We start from the raw sequence: 13,822 nt of genomic DNA on the forward strand, positions 1-13,822 counted from the left end.
CATTTGACCATTTGGTACAGTATAGTGCCAATCCGTTTAATCAAAGGATGAACTTAAACCGACGATGTATAATTTCCTAAATTGCACTTAAATATAAACAAGTAAAAGTAATAATAACAATAATTGCGTAAATATATGTTGGTAAGGTGAATTTTCTTAAAAACGTTTTATGATTTTTTGAATTGTTTAATAGAATAGCGTCTCATTAAAAACCTATGCATTAATCGTTTAATAACTCCTATTACAATCAATATGAGCTAGAGGGGTGCTACTCTTCCCTGAGCAAAAATATTTTATTGATAAAATTTGGCCAGCATAAGGGTCTGTGACGTGTAATAGAATGTAAAAAATATTAATGAAAATTTAATGCAGTAAAGTTATACTTAAATGATATCAATTGTTTCGAAAGTACAATGGATTCTTTTTCTAATATCTTCTGTAAGGATACATTAAGACACTGTTCACAGGGGAATGTTCTCGGAAAACTTAATAGTAAGAGAAATCTTTTATAAAAATCGCGAAAAATTAGAAACCAATTTAAATAAAATAAGCTTTTAGAAAATGTTTCTAAATGGCTGAAATTATACGAGCTGTAGTATGATTGAAATGATAGGTACTTGCTGATTTGTGTACCTTTTGTCGTTTAATCAACCCTTATACTTAACTTTTTAAACTGTAAGTTTTTGTTAAGGATAATTAAATGGGTTAAGTGTAGATTCCAGACTCTTCGGCGCTTTTGAACTTCCAGAGAGAGAGAGAGACTGTGAGTTGGAGAGAGTGAGCGATATTTATGGAGCTCCAGCGGCCAGAAGTGCCGGCACTGTTGGCTAGATCGAGTAGACATCCTGCTGGGCTAGTGCTAATACCCTGGAATGATGGCACTCGCAAGGGTTAATTACGGAAGTATGTAATAACTTGCCCCCTCCTCTCTGGGCGCATCCCCACCTAATAAAACTTCTTTAACCAACCTCTTTAATCATCTAATTAAAATTAAAACTTCAGCCGAGAATAATTTCATGTTCTTTAATTAAATTAAAGGGAAAAGTTTCGGGGAAATTTAATTGCTTTCCCCCTCTCAGACAGCTGACTCCTCGAGGAAAAATTGCGAGATAGTTTTTCACAGAAAATAGCTCAAACTTCGCGTCAATTAAAAAAAAAAAAAAATAAATAAATTCTGATTGGTTGCACACGATTTTCCAAAAGATGACGTCAACTCCTGAGAACTTATAGCAAACTTAATTACAACCAATCGAAAGAAAATTTAATTTTTCTCATAAGATGCTTTCGTCATTTCAATGAATACAACTTCCTGTGTACATCAAAAATAGTGTAAAGTTTTAGAAGAAAAAAAAAGAAGAAAAATCTTTCGTCGAGAAAAAATCGCACTAAAAAGGATCAAAACACTGTCACTATTTTACACTGTTTTATATACAAACGATAGATTCTGACGACAGCTGACGATTAAAACTTAACCGAACGTCGTAGCTTCTCCGAGTCAAAAGTTATACTAATTGCAAATCTCGATACGCAGCAAAATGATCTCAAAATGGCGGCGCTTCCCCTTCCACCGCGCGCGCGATGCGTCACAGTCCTCGCTTATCTTAATGAATTCTTTGATCCTTTAGCTAACCAATGGTCTAATTTAATTTTGGATGTAGACGATAGATTCGAAACTTTGCTAAACTGTATTCCCCGATTTTGTTATCATTAGGTTTTTTCGGATTGCCACCATATGATTGCAAATTTAAAGACGTATTCACGTCAAAACCAACTTCCTGTGGAATCAACGTGGTACCAAAATGAGATAAACGTTGTTCTTGATGATGCGCATGTTCGTACTCTACCGCCAGGGTGACCTTGAGTTAAACTTTTGAATTATTTTTTTTTCTTTAATGATTCAAAGCACGTCAACATCTTACAAGTTATTGACGCCCAGAGCTGTTTATTTTTCACTGCACTGACGGCCTCTGGACAGTGTTCTCACTGTCCATCACCGGAAGTAGCTCCTAGGAAGAGGACAAGCAGCTGGATTTCGAACCCGGGAACCTCCAATACGCTAACCGCATAGCATAATCTCTTCCCTTGTTTTGAATTACTTTTTACTTTTTTTGTTTTTAATGATTTAAAGCGCGCCAAGATCTTCAAGGTTACGGGTGCTCGGAGCTTTTTTCAGTAGTGTCCGAGCTATCCCCCAAAACAGTCAATTCGTGTATAGGATGGCCTTATCTCCTATTAAATATTGACAAGGATTAAATACGACATCAAAATTGTAAGTTTGAAATGAATACGCAGACCGGAAATACCATTTTCCTCCGAACAATGTTCAGTAGATTTCAGCGATTAGTTTCGAAATTGGTTACTTCCATTCGTGAACATCTACGAGGTCTGTAAATTAAGTAACGAGACTGATTTTTTTAAAAAATTTTATTCAAAAAGAATTACAATTCTATATTGTCACCTTCAAAATAACTTCCTTCTGAAGCCACACAGCGCTGGAGAAGTTTCTTCCACTCCTCGTAGCAGTGCTCGAACTCCGATACTGGAATAGCCTTCAGCTGGTCGGTTACAGCCGTTTGAATGTTTTCGACTACATCCCAAAATGAATTCACTTGAGGTGATTTTTCAACTTCGGGAAGAGAAAAACGTCATAAGGACTCAAGTCTTGGACTTCAAGTCTTAGGTGTTTGAGTACGACCCAGAAACCCAAGCGCCAGAGCATCGAGTGGCAACTTCAACCTCTCCAAGGCCCCCCCCCCAAAAAACAAGGATAGCGAAGTCGAAGATCAAATGCATGCTGATTTGTTTTTTCGATATCCACGGAATCGTACACAAAGAGGTCAAAGGTCAAGGTCAAACGGTCAATCAACACTTTTACCGAGAGGTTCTTGAAAAACTTCGAAAAAGGGTCATTCGTGTTGTGACCAAACATCAAGAACAAGTGGGTGTTGCATCACGATAATGCTCCTTCTCACACAGCAATTTCAATAAACGAGTTTTTGGCCCAGTAAAAACATTCCTGTGGCTCCTCAGCCTCCTTGACTTCGCCTGACTTGAGTCCTTGTGACTTATTTTCTCTTCCCAAATCACATCAAGGGAACTCATTTTGGGTTGCAGTCGAAAACATTCAAACGGCTATAACCGACCAGCTGAAGGCTATTCCAGTAGCGGAGTTCGAGCACTGCTACGAGGAGTGGAAAAAACGTCTCCAGCGCTGTGTGGCTTCAGAAGGAAGTTATTTTGAAGGTGACAATATAGAATTATAATTCTTTTTGAATAGAAAAAATTTAAAAAATCAGTCTCATTACTTAATTTACAGACCTCGTATTATACAATTTATAATTATAATTTATAAACACCTCCATTGATTATTAAAAAAACTACATTAAATAGACGCACAAATTTCAGAAAGACCATGTAGAACATAGGAGGAAGTATGCTCGATTAGATTTCCGATGTATAAATATGGAAGAGTCTGCCGCGCCGCTCGCGCACAGGTGGCACAGTAGTAGATTTGTGGCTCCCCCCACCAACCCTTCCAATTGGATTCTCCAGATTGGCTGTGTATGTGGTGGTGGAGGGGGATTCCAGCCACTCTGCTGCGCTGGCTGCACCTGCTGCTGAATAATTTCATGGAGGTGATAATTTAATATCTGAATCCAAATTTATGGGCATTGAAAACGTGTAACATTAAATTTATCGCCCATTAAAACTACGTTTTTTTTTATTTTCTGTAATTTTTAAAAAAATGAGGCGATTAATTCGATTCAATAATTGATTCAAAACTAATCGTCAACCCATTTTATTGAAAGTATAAAATCAATGAAAGCCTGCCAGTGCAGTGTAACCTCCAACACCAAAACTTATAACAGCAACAACTTCTGGTGAAGCATGAAAGTCTGAAGTCTGGTCAGGGATACAATAAACATGCGTGATACGACAAGATAAAAGAAAAAGACAAAAAAGGGTTTTATCCTGTTATATGTATGGATGACTGTGCTATTTTTAAGGGACATTACAAGAAATCGAGGCGTAAGAGGCTCGATTGTAATACTTTTTACATGATTAAACAAATAATAATAATAATAATAATAATAATAATAATAATAATAATAATAATAATAATAATAATAATAATAATAATAATAATAATAATCAGTAATATTGACGATGCTACGAATTGGGCACACACGAACCTCTCATGGGTACCTCCTTCTAGGAGCTAGAAAACCGAGGTGCTCACGGTGCAGAGAGAGACTTTCAGTTTGGCATGCGTTGGAAGGGTGTCAGGCACTTCGTCAAGATAGAGAAGCAGCAGGCCTGACACATGATTTGCGCGCAACGTTGCAAGAAGGGTCTTCATATACAAAAAGGTTATTTGCTTTCTTGAAGAGAATAAATATGTATCACCAAATTTAGATTAGATTAGGTTTAGGTTTAGAGGTTAAAGGGAAGAGGAATATCGAGTACTCTTCCCAAAGTGTAAATGTAAAGTGAAAGAATTTTATTGGCATAAATGTATTTATTAGCGTGTATATATTTATTAGCATGTTTGTATTTATTAGCATGTTTGTTTTTATTAGCGTGAATGTATTTATTGGCGTGAATGTATTTATTGGCGTGAATGATTGTATAACTGTACAGTATTTAGTTGTAGGTATAGCTTTTGTAGCGGGTGTAGGAATATTTATAAGAGTACTACACCCAGTTAGAATTAAGGACTATTAACAGGGGAAGGAATATTTATAAAAGTACTTCCCTTCAAGAGCAAATAACCTTTTGGCCAAGAAATAAACGAGTTGAGTCTACATGATATACTATAGGGAAGCACATCGATAATTTACTTACAATTATTTTAATTTATCTTACTGATAAGAGGCATACCTAAGGGTTTAGATAACCCCGAAATGAGGAAAATGTAAGGGATGGCAACTATGTATCCACCCTCCCCCTGAGTCGATGATGTAAGAGGGGATGTATGGAGGCATTGTTCGTTACCTGGAGCTCCACTAACCTTGCTGGTCAAGGTTCAGCGTCGGATGCGCATGGGTTACAAGAACATCCGCCATCCCAAGTAGTGGAGTAATATGTTCGAGAAAGAACACATATTAGAGGCGCTAATAACCTCAGCTGTTGATGCGCCCCCCCCAAAAAAAAAATAATAATAATAGGGCGCTAATAACCTCGGCTGTTGATGCGCCAAAAAAAAATTAAAAAATAAAAAAAAAAATAATAATAATAATAATTTTTTTTCCCCCCTAATGAGGGGTGAAATGCAGGTTACGCACATTGTGCCGGACTCCCTCGCGGCCTACCGGCTAAAACACCCCCCTACTGCCAGGCCTAGCCTGGACACCCCCCTACTTCAGGCTAGGCTCCAGTTCCTTACGCCTTAAGGGTTAGCTTCCTCTCCATCCAGATCTCCCCTTTTGAGGGTTAGTACTTCCCTTGTGAAAACTGTCACAGCATTCCACTGCGCCCTACCAGAGAGCATTATGCTTTGGAAGCGCTCGGGAACCCATTGACCCACTCTTCTTTCCAGATCCCATCTTTTGCACACAAAAACTGTGTGATGGGCGTCGTCTCTCATTCCTACGCAGTGGGGGCCATTTCCCTCTGACCGCTTCCCTATCTTCCGTAGAAACTCCCGGAAGTAACCGTGCCCGCTGAGGAGCTGGGTGAGGTAGTAATCTACCTCCCCAAAACCCCTACCGACCCTACTTCTTATATCTGGGAGCAGGACCGCCGTCCACCTGCCACGGGTTTCCTCCGTCCACGCAGCTTGCCATACATCCATAGTGCGCTCTCGCTCTTCTCTGGCGGCTGCAGCCCTATAAGCTTCGCATCTTCTTTCGAAGAGCCGCTTCCTTTCACTAGCTAGCAGCGCAACGGGGATAACTCCCGCGATGACCAAAATGGCTGGTTCAGACACTGTTCGGTAGGCAGAGGCAATCCGCAATGCGCCAACTCTCTGTATACTTCTTTTTGGAGCGCGTCTGCCCAGATCTCAGCCCCGTATAACAGTATGGAGTGCGCCACTCCCATTAGTAACTTACGGGTATGAGCCCTCGGGCCTCCTACGTTGGTCAGTAACCTGCTTAACTTTCGAACACGTTCTGATGCCTTATCAGCGGCCTTCTGCAGTTGCTTGCCGAAAGTTAACTTGGCATCTAGGGTTACTCATAAATACTGGACAGCGTCCAGAGAGACAATCGTCTCTGTTCCCATCATCAGGGGAGGCCCGTCTCAATCCGCCTCTTGGTGAGCATTACGACTTCTGTCAGTGCCAGTGTCAACACGCGTGCCACCATCCACCGATTCACCCTGCGCATGACCTGGTTCAACTTCAGCTGGGCTACATTGAGGTCCCGCGCCGAGATTAGAGCCGCCACATCTTCGGCGTAACCCACCAACAGCGCTTCCTCCGGCAACACCAGCCGAAGCAACCCGTCGTACGTTACATTCCAGAGATCAGGTCCTAGAATCGAGCCTTGCGCTACTCCGGCTGTTACATTCGTGGACCTAATCCCTTCCTCCGTCTGGTATACTATCACTCGGTTACTGAAATACTCACCAATGATCCGCAGCAAATATTTAGGGACCCTAAAGTCCTCTTCCAGCGCGCGCAACGTATCTTCCCACCTCAACGAATTAAACGCGTTTTTGACGTCGTGTGACCAGCAACACTATCCTTCAGCCACTGGGAATGATCCTGTGCTCTTTCCACGGCTCTCACAACTTCCTTGATCGCGTCTAGGGTCGATCGGCCAGCTCTGAAGCCATACTGCCTCGGTGACAGGCCCCCTGCCGCTTGCACACACTCAGCAAGCCTTCTCCTAAGAAGCTTTTCATACAGCTTCCCAGCAGTATCAAGCATGCAAAGTGGGCGAAAGGATGCAGGAAGTGATCCCCCCTTACCTTTACTGATCAATACCAGCCGTGCCACTTTCCATCGGTCGCAGAAAATAATAATAATAATAATAATAGTAATAATAGGGGAAGGTATTAGCTATGAGGTTAGCATACTGGACTCCCACGCGGAGGTCCCGGGTTCGAATCCAGCAGCTGACCCTTAGATTTTCTCTTTTTAGAAGCTTCTTACAGCTCACTGTCTGGTGATGGACAGTGTTGTCTGTAACGAGAGAACACTTTCCGGAGGCCGGCAGTGCACTGAAAAAAGCTCCGGGCGCCAATAACCTTAGATGTTGACGCGCCTTAAATCATTAAAAAAAATAATAATAATAATAATATTGAATTCTTTTTTTCACAAAATATTTTAGACAAGTTCAGACTTGAATTTATTTGGAAATACTGCATTATTTAATATCGATAATAATTGGAACTTATTGTGATAGTTCCTGTAATGGGACATGGCGGAACGTAAAAAAAAAATCAGCTGATTGAAGACGAGCAATAAAGAAAGGTTAAGTGCTGTGCGTATTAAAAAAAACAGCTGGAATTTAACCTTGAACAAGGTCCACAACCATGTGGAGGGGATAAAAGTGAACCAGCCAGTGTCTGCTACGTTCCATGTTAGTATGTTAACCTGCCGGACCCAGAGACCACATGAAACCAACCCACCGCTGGGTAAACAACGATCGATATTGCAAAATAAATACATACGCACAAAATACTGGTCCAGATTGGGGGGGAGTGGTAAGTAAGTAGAGGGTTTTCTTTTATTTTTATTTTTAACGTTGAGCGAGCGACCCTCTTTCGTTAAATAAAATCGACCCAAAGACCCGGTCGTTTGGCACTAAGATCCTCAGCGTTTCGACGGAGGGGGGATCTACCCTTCTTCTACTTATTATCGACCACTTGTTGATGTTAAGCTGCCCGTTTTACTGTACATTAATGAAGTACAGGAAAGCAAAACTTGCTTAACACCCTCGATGAATTGCTTCCAGTTCTTTTTTTTCTAAGCAACAATTATAGTTTACAAAATTTGCTTAATAATTTACTGGGTGGGTTTATTCAGTGGGAATTTAAAGAGGATCGATGATTTAGTCAGACAGCTGTTGGGTCTCATCATAAAACCGGAACAAAATTTTTCGGAGAGGACCATTTTTCCGGAAGAAACTTTAAATCAAAGCTCTGCTTCCTGTAACTTCCTGGGCGAGAAGGAGTTACTAATATTGTTCTTTTCAAGACCGAATTGATAAAATTTTAAATGAAGAACCCAAAATAATGAAATTTGACAATGAAATGAATTCTTTTTGGGATAATTCCTTGGTATATATATAGTTGCTTATCAGGAACTAGAGAAAAGTTGAATGATCGTGAAGCCAAGCGAGATCCCATCAACGACATGAAAAGGAAAAGCGGAAGGAGGGACTTTCTGAAGTTAAATTACATTAAATAAGTTTTCTTTTTTCCCTTTCCTTCCTCCCTCCACCGCAAGGCGAACTGAAGTTTCTGTCGCTGGAAGCATCATACCAAGACAGGAGTGGGAGTGATTTCTTCCCTTGGAAAGGAAACAGAGTGGAGGAGGGGAAGTTTTCCCACCAAAGTGAAGCTCCGCTCGGCTTTCCACTTTTCTCCCCTTGGCGTCCCACCATTAAAACTCGCCTGGTTACTTTCTGGCTTTTTTTTGTTTAAACCGCTTGATTAACTTAGTGGTAACTTTTTGGTAACTGGGGGGCTAACCTACAAGCCAAGCTCTTCCCCCAGTTCTGGGATAACGAGTGCACAGACTCACAAAACGTCACTCAAAACAAATTGGCTACTACCGGATGCTTTTAATCTCAGTCAGACTTCCTCGGCTCCAGCTCGGCGGTTCCGGTAGAGGCACCAATACAACTAGCGGAAATGAATTAAGAGTATGCTCTGCGAAGTCTGCACAGCATGGGCCACGAACAATAAGCTTACCCTGAAAGTAGAAAAGACCAAAGCTATTGTTATTGGCTCCAACCCACTCCTTAAATCATTGGCTCCTCTTCCTAATCTTTTCCTTTATAATATCCCAATAAAATATTGTTCCTCTGTGAAAAACCTTGGTATAACTTTTGATCAAAACCTATCTTGGAAAAACCATGTTTCCCAAATCTCTCGCCGTTCCATCCATATCCTAAAGCAGTTCCCGTCCCTTTTTCCAATTAAGACCCGGCAACTCCTAGTTTCCTCTCTTATATTCCCCCCATTTCGACTATGGTTGTTTAGTGTATGACCGGTCTTTCTGGTGATATTGAAGCTAAGCTCAAGCGCCTCTCATGAACTGCTTCATAAGATTTATTTTCAGCATTCCCCAGAGACTCGCATTTCGCCACTGCTACGATGAGTTGAAGTGGCTTTTTCCTGTCTATCGCCGCCAATATCTTTTGGCTACTTTCCTTTTTCAAGTCATCCAGTCTCAAAGGCCTTCCTATATTTTTCAACTCCTTAAGTTTAAATCCTCTATCCATTCCCGTAATACTAGATCTCGCTCATCTGATCTCTCTCACCGTACCTCATCCTTCGACAAATCCTTCCTTATACGTGCTACCTCTCTCTGGAACTCCTTGCCATCATCTGTCCGCCATGCTCCTACCCTAGCTATCTTTAAATCCCGTCTATTCAGTTATCTCCTTTCTATTCAGCTTCCTCCGAAATTTTAATTGTTTTAATTTACTATTTACTTATTTCCTTAATTTCTATTGTTATTTTGATTTTCACTTTTTGTAAATACTTATTTATTTATTTATTTATTTTCTTTCAATCACAGGCCAAACTTTTAAGGCCTCTATTTGTACTTGTGTTTATTCTTAGGGGACAATTGTCCCAGAATAATAAATTTCTTTTCTATTCTATTCTATTCTATTCTAACATCAGAGTGGTGCTTGGCTTCCGTGTTAAAGGGGGGGGCGGGAAGTCATGAAGTCCCCACATTCCGTCACCATTTCTGTCTCAAAGAACTTCCAAACGGATATTTTCTGTAAAAAAGATGAAATATTAAAATGATGGCAATAGTTTTCTTGCCTAGAAAGGATAAAAAAGAACCAGCTGATAAATTAAGTCAGCTGTTTTATTTAAAACAGCTGTGCAAATAGAATCAGCTGTTTGTAATAGGAATAAAATGTAAATAAATTTCCTGAAGTGGTGGGGATGAGTGGGGGGGGATTAGGAGGACGGCCAAGCGACCGCCGGCACACGACAACCAGAGTGTGCTAAACGACTGCACTGCGGACACAGCCCGCACCCGCCCGCACGCGCGCGCTCGCGGCACCAGCACGCACGCAGGCACTATCCCCTCTACAGACCACTGTGCCAGCCTCCTCTCATAGTGGCTAATACTTTTGGCTAACCAAGACCGGCTGGCTGCCTGGTTGGGGGATGAGACAAAAAAAGAGGGAAAAAAGAGGTTCCCCTTTAAATAATTGGTTTGCAAGAGATATCGTTATTCATCGTCAGGTAACTGGAACAATGGACTTCCGCTGAAACAGTCGCTGAAAGGAAGAGGAAGATCTGGGACGGGCACTCACACGACTTTCACTTACTTTTACGGAGTCTTACTCTTCATCTCTAACGGCATCTTAGTTTACCTCAATCTGCCGCAGGAAGTAACAGGTTGGACTGGCCAAACTTAAATAGGAAGAACTGCACCTTATTCGCGACAAGAACATTTGATCTGAATCTTCTCTTATCGCAGTTCACGTAAATAAATTTTCTTTGAACAGAAAAAAAAAATTGGAAAGATAACTTCCGGTATCTGATAATTTCCTGGAGACAATAAGTATTAATCCAGCTGCTGACCCTTAGATTTTCTCTTCCTAGGAGTTTCTTACAGACGTCACTGTCCGGTGATGGAAAGTATTGTCTGTAACGAGAGAACAATGTCCGGAGGCCGGCAGTGCACTGAAAAAAGCTCCGGGCGCCAATAACCTTAGGATGTTGACGCGCCTTAAATAATTAAAAAAAATAAATATATAGGTATATATAAAAAATAAGTACTGATAAAATGTTACTACCGTACAATAGATTGAACTAGCACATTAGCGGTTAGTTCAATAAACCGTGCTTAAATAAAGTTGCAGGAAAAAAAAAATGCTTTAAATAAAAGTCCCTACACGAGGAAAAACATGGAACCATTTCCGGAAAGAAAAACCTCGCTAAAAAACTGGAAAAACGTGATCAGTAAAGTGTACTTCCGGTCAAATGGTAGAAAAATTTGGAATTTTATATCCAAGTATTATATTCTTAATTAAAAATTAACAGCTGACCTTGGAATGCACCCAAATTAGTACTTTAAGTGAAGTCTAACCATGTGGGCACTATTTAAGAAAATTGTAGAACTAGTTTTTTTTTTTTGTGAAAATTTCCACAAATTAATGAAGTAATGTGGCACTTCCGGTTGAGCGTTTTCACTATTCGGATCCAATGGCGGCATCTAGTAAATTAAAGTAATCGCCTATTTTTTCAGGCGGGGTCGGAGGCGATTAGCAAACATACTTTACTATAAATTCCTCATATTAACCATTGGGAATATAGACTAGTACCGCAATACATCTTAGCTTTGTGGGTCTAGCCTATAACCGCCTAACATACTTTACTATAAACTCATATTAACCATTGGGAATATAGACTAGTACCGCAATACATCTTAGCTTTGCGGGTCTAGCCTATAACCGCCTAACATACTTTACTATAAACTCATATTAACCATTGGGAATATAGACTAGTACCGCAATACATCTTAGCTTTGCGGGTCTAGCCTATAACGGGCCTAATTGTGGCATCTAGTTTAGATAACAAATTTGAACGTTCTGTGATATCCTGTTTACGGTGGATACTTCCTGGACAGACAGACAAACTCTTTCGGGTTCCAGGAGACCTCAAAAACCTGAAAATCTTCACGATTACAAAACTAACATTCTCACGTTGGCTTAGAGAAAGAAAAAAAATTAGATATAACCCAATTCCTGGCAGATAGAGTAGGCTTGCCTCTAATGTGCATTCCTGTACAAAGTAAGATATTACCATTAGCGATAGTATGATGTTAATAAGAAGTGGAACATGTATCTGAGTTTGGCAGAATAGTAGTTAACAGAAAGTCTTGCGAGTCTTCACTACCCAGATTTTTAAGGATTCGGTCATACCAAGAGCAACAGTACGTATCACGTGGAGAAATAGTAGTTGTGGGTATTTCCGTCGGAAAACCCAAGTTCAATGATTTTGTCTTTGAATGCAGTACATCCTGTTTAGAGCGTCTAAACTAAAAGAGAAATATATTTTTCAGTGTTTTTTACAAAAAAGGGAGGAAAAACAAATTCATGAATTTCTCACGAACAACGAGATGAAACAGATCGGTTTCCATGGATACCTCCTCTCCACTCTCCAGGATGTGAATAATTTCAGTTCAGGGATCATTCTCCCAGCAATCGAACTTGTATCTTTAATCTATCCGGTATTGCTATTTACTTTAGATTTTAGATTCAAATTATTTATTGGACCAAGTTTTTACAAGAAAAGCACGTAGTAGCCTAACATATTGGCACGGCGGAAATCCCTTTTTTTGAGGGGGAAAACCATGCAAAAGTTTTCCCTTTAATCCAGACAAATTAAATTTATATCAAAAGCCGCGAGAGACTCCAAAGCACACCATTCTTGGACTACAAAGACGGCTTAGATGTTATTTACGGCTCACAGTAAACATGGAATTTTCTGCAAGAGCTGTTCATCCAAAGCAAATGGGGTGGAACCGTAGTGAATCCCCCCCCCCAAAAAAAATAGCACCCAAGAATAAACCCACTACGATACCCAACTGACTATTCAATCTTTCTAGGCGAAGAAGCGAGGGGTGTTGACGTCCATTTCCCAGCTTTTCCAAACATCTTTTCTCTTTGATCAGAAGAATATATCATCCCTCTGGAGAACACAGACTTCCTGGAAAAGAGAAGGTTTTTCCAAGCTTGCATTATTTTAGAAATTTTATTTACTTTTCTCTTTTCATCGCAGACGGACGTCTACAAACTTCGATTATTCTCTTCAAGCTTCAACTCTAAGTAGAACTAATGTAGTGAAGGCCCTTGGTGTTACGTTCAATGCTAACCTTTCATTCAACCTCCACATGAACTCGTATAGTCACAAAGGCAAATAAAATGCTTGGCTTTATATCTAGATCTACTCGCCACTTTAAAGATGTCAGAATCATAATTGGCCTTTACAAAGTAATGGCGCGACCTATTCTTGGAGTACTGCTCTGCTTTATGGTCTCCTTATCAGAAAACTTACGTCAACCAACTTGAATCACTTCAAAGAAGATTCCTAAGATTGCTCGAGAGACAAAAGCCATGACGGGAAGTACCACACGATGACGTAATGGAATTTACTGGTTTGAGTACTTTACAGTTTCGTAGACAAGCCACAGACTTAATTTTTATTTTCAATAATAATATTAACTGCCCTGTACTTACGTACAAACATACCCTAAACTATTTTTACTCAAAAATAATTGTACTTCCTGCGAAAACACAATAACAAAATATCTGACACGATTGCAATACTTCCCCTTAAGAGAGGTAATTAGTAGAACAAAGCAAAAAAAAAAAACTTCGTGAATAAACACCCACGAGTGTTGGGAAAGTCAAAATAGTTTTTCCTAAACACACATACGACCCGTTCTTGTGAATTTAAAAGAGAATGAATAAATCAAAGAGCTGGCAGAGAATGAGAGAAAGCAGGAAAAAAGAAAAACCCTGAATTTTCATTGGACGGAAAACTAGAAAGAAAAAAATCAAATAGGTCTTTAGCACATTTCCATAACCAATTACAATTGAACGTCCTTTGGGTTAGTTATGCCAATCATATTCTTCAAGTATCGCTAAACGATTCTCCCAAATTGATAACGATT

The 13,822-nt window shown here is 40.0% G+C and overlaps 1 protein-coding gene across 2 annotated transcripts in view; it reads right to left on the minus strand.

Moving 5' to 3' along the window:
• The window catches only part of LOC141455001 (potassium voltage-gated channel protein Shaw-like), a 281,269-nt gene that overhangs the window by 191,595 nt on the left and 75,852 nt on the right, over positions 1-13,822 (minus strand). The gene's annotated exons all lie outside the window — the stretch shown is intronic.

The sequence above is a fragment of the Rhodnius prolixus genome, unplaced genomic scaffold (assembly GCF_049639745.1).
Source record: "Rhodnius prolixus isolate KJV_2025 unplaced genomic scaffold, Rpr scaffold_15, whole genome shotgun sequence".
Lineage (NCBI taxonomy): Eukaryota > Metazoa > Arthropoda > Insecta > Hemiptera > Reduviidae > Rhodnius > Rhodnius prolixus.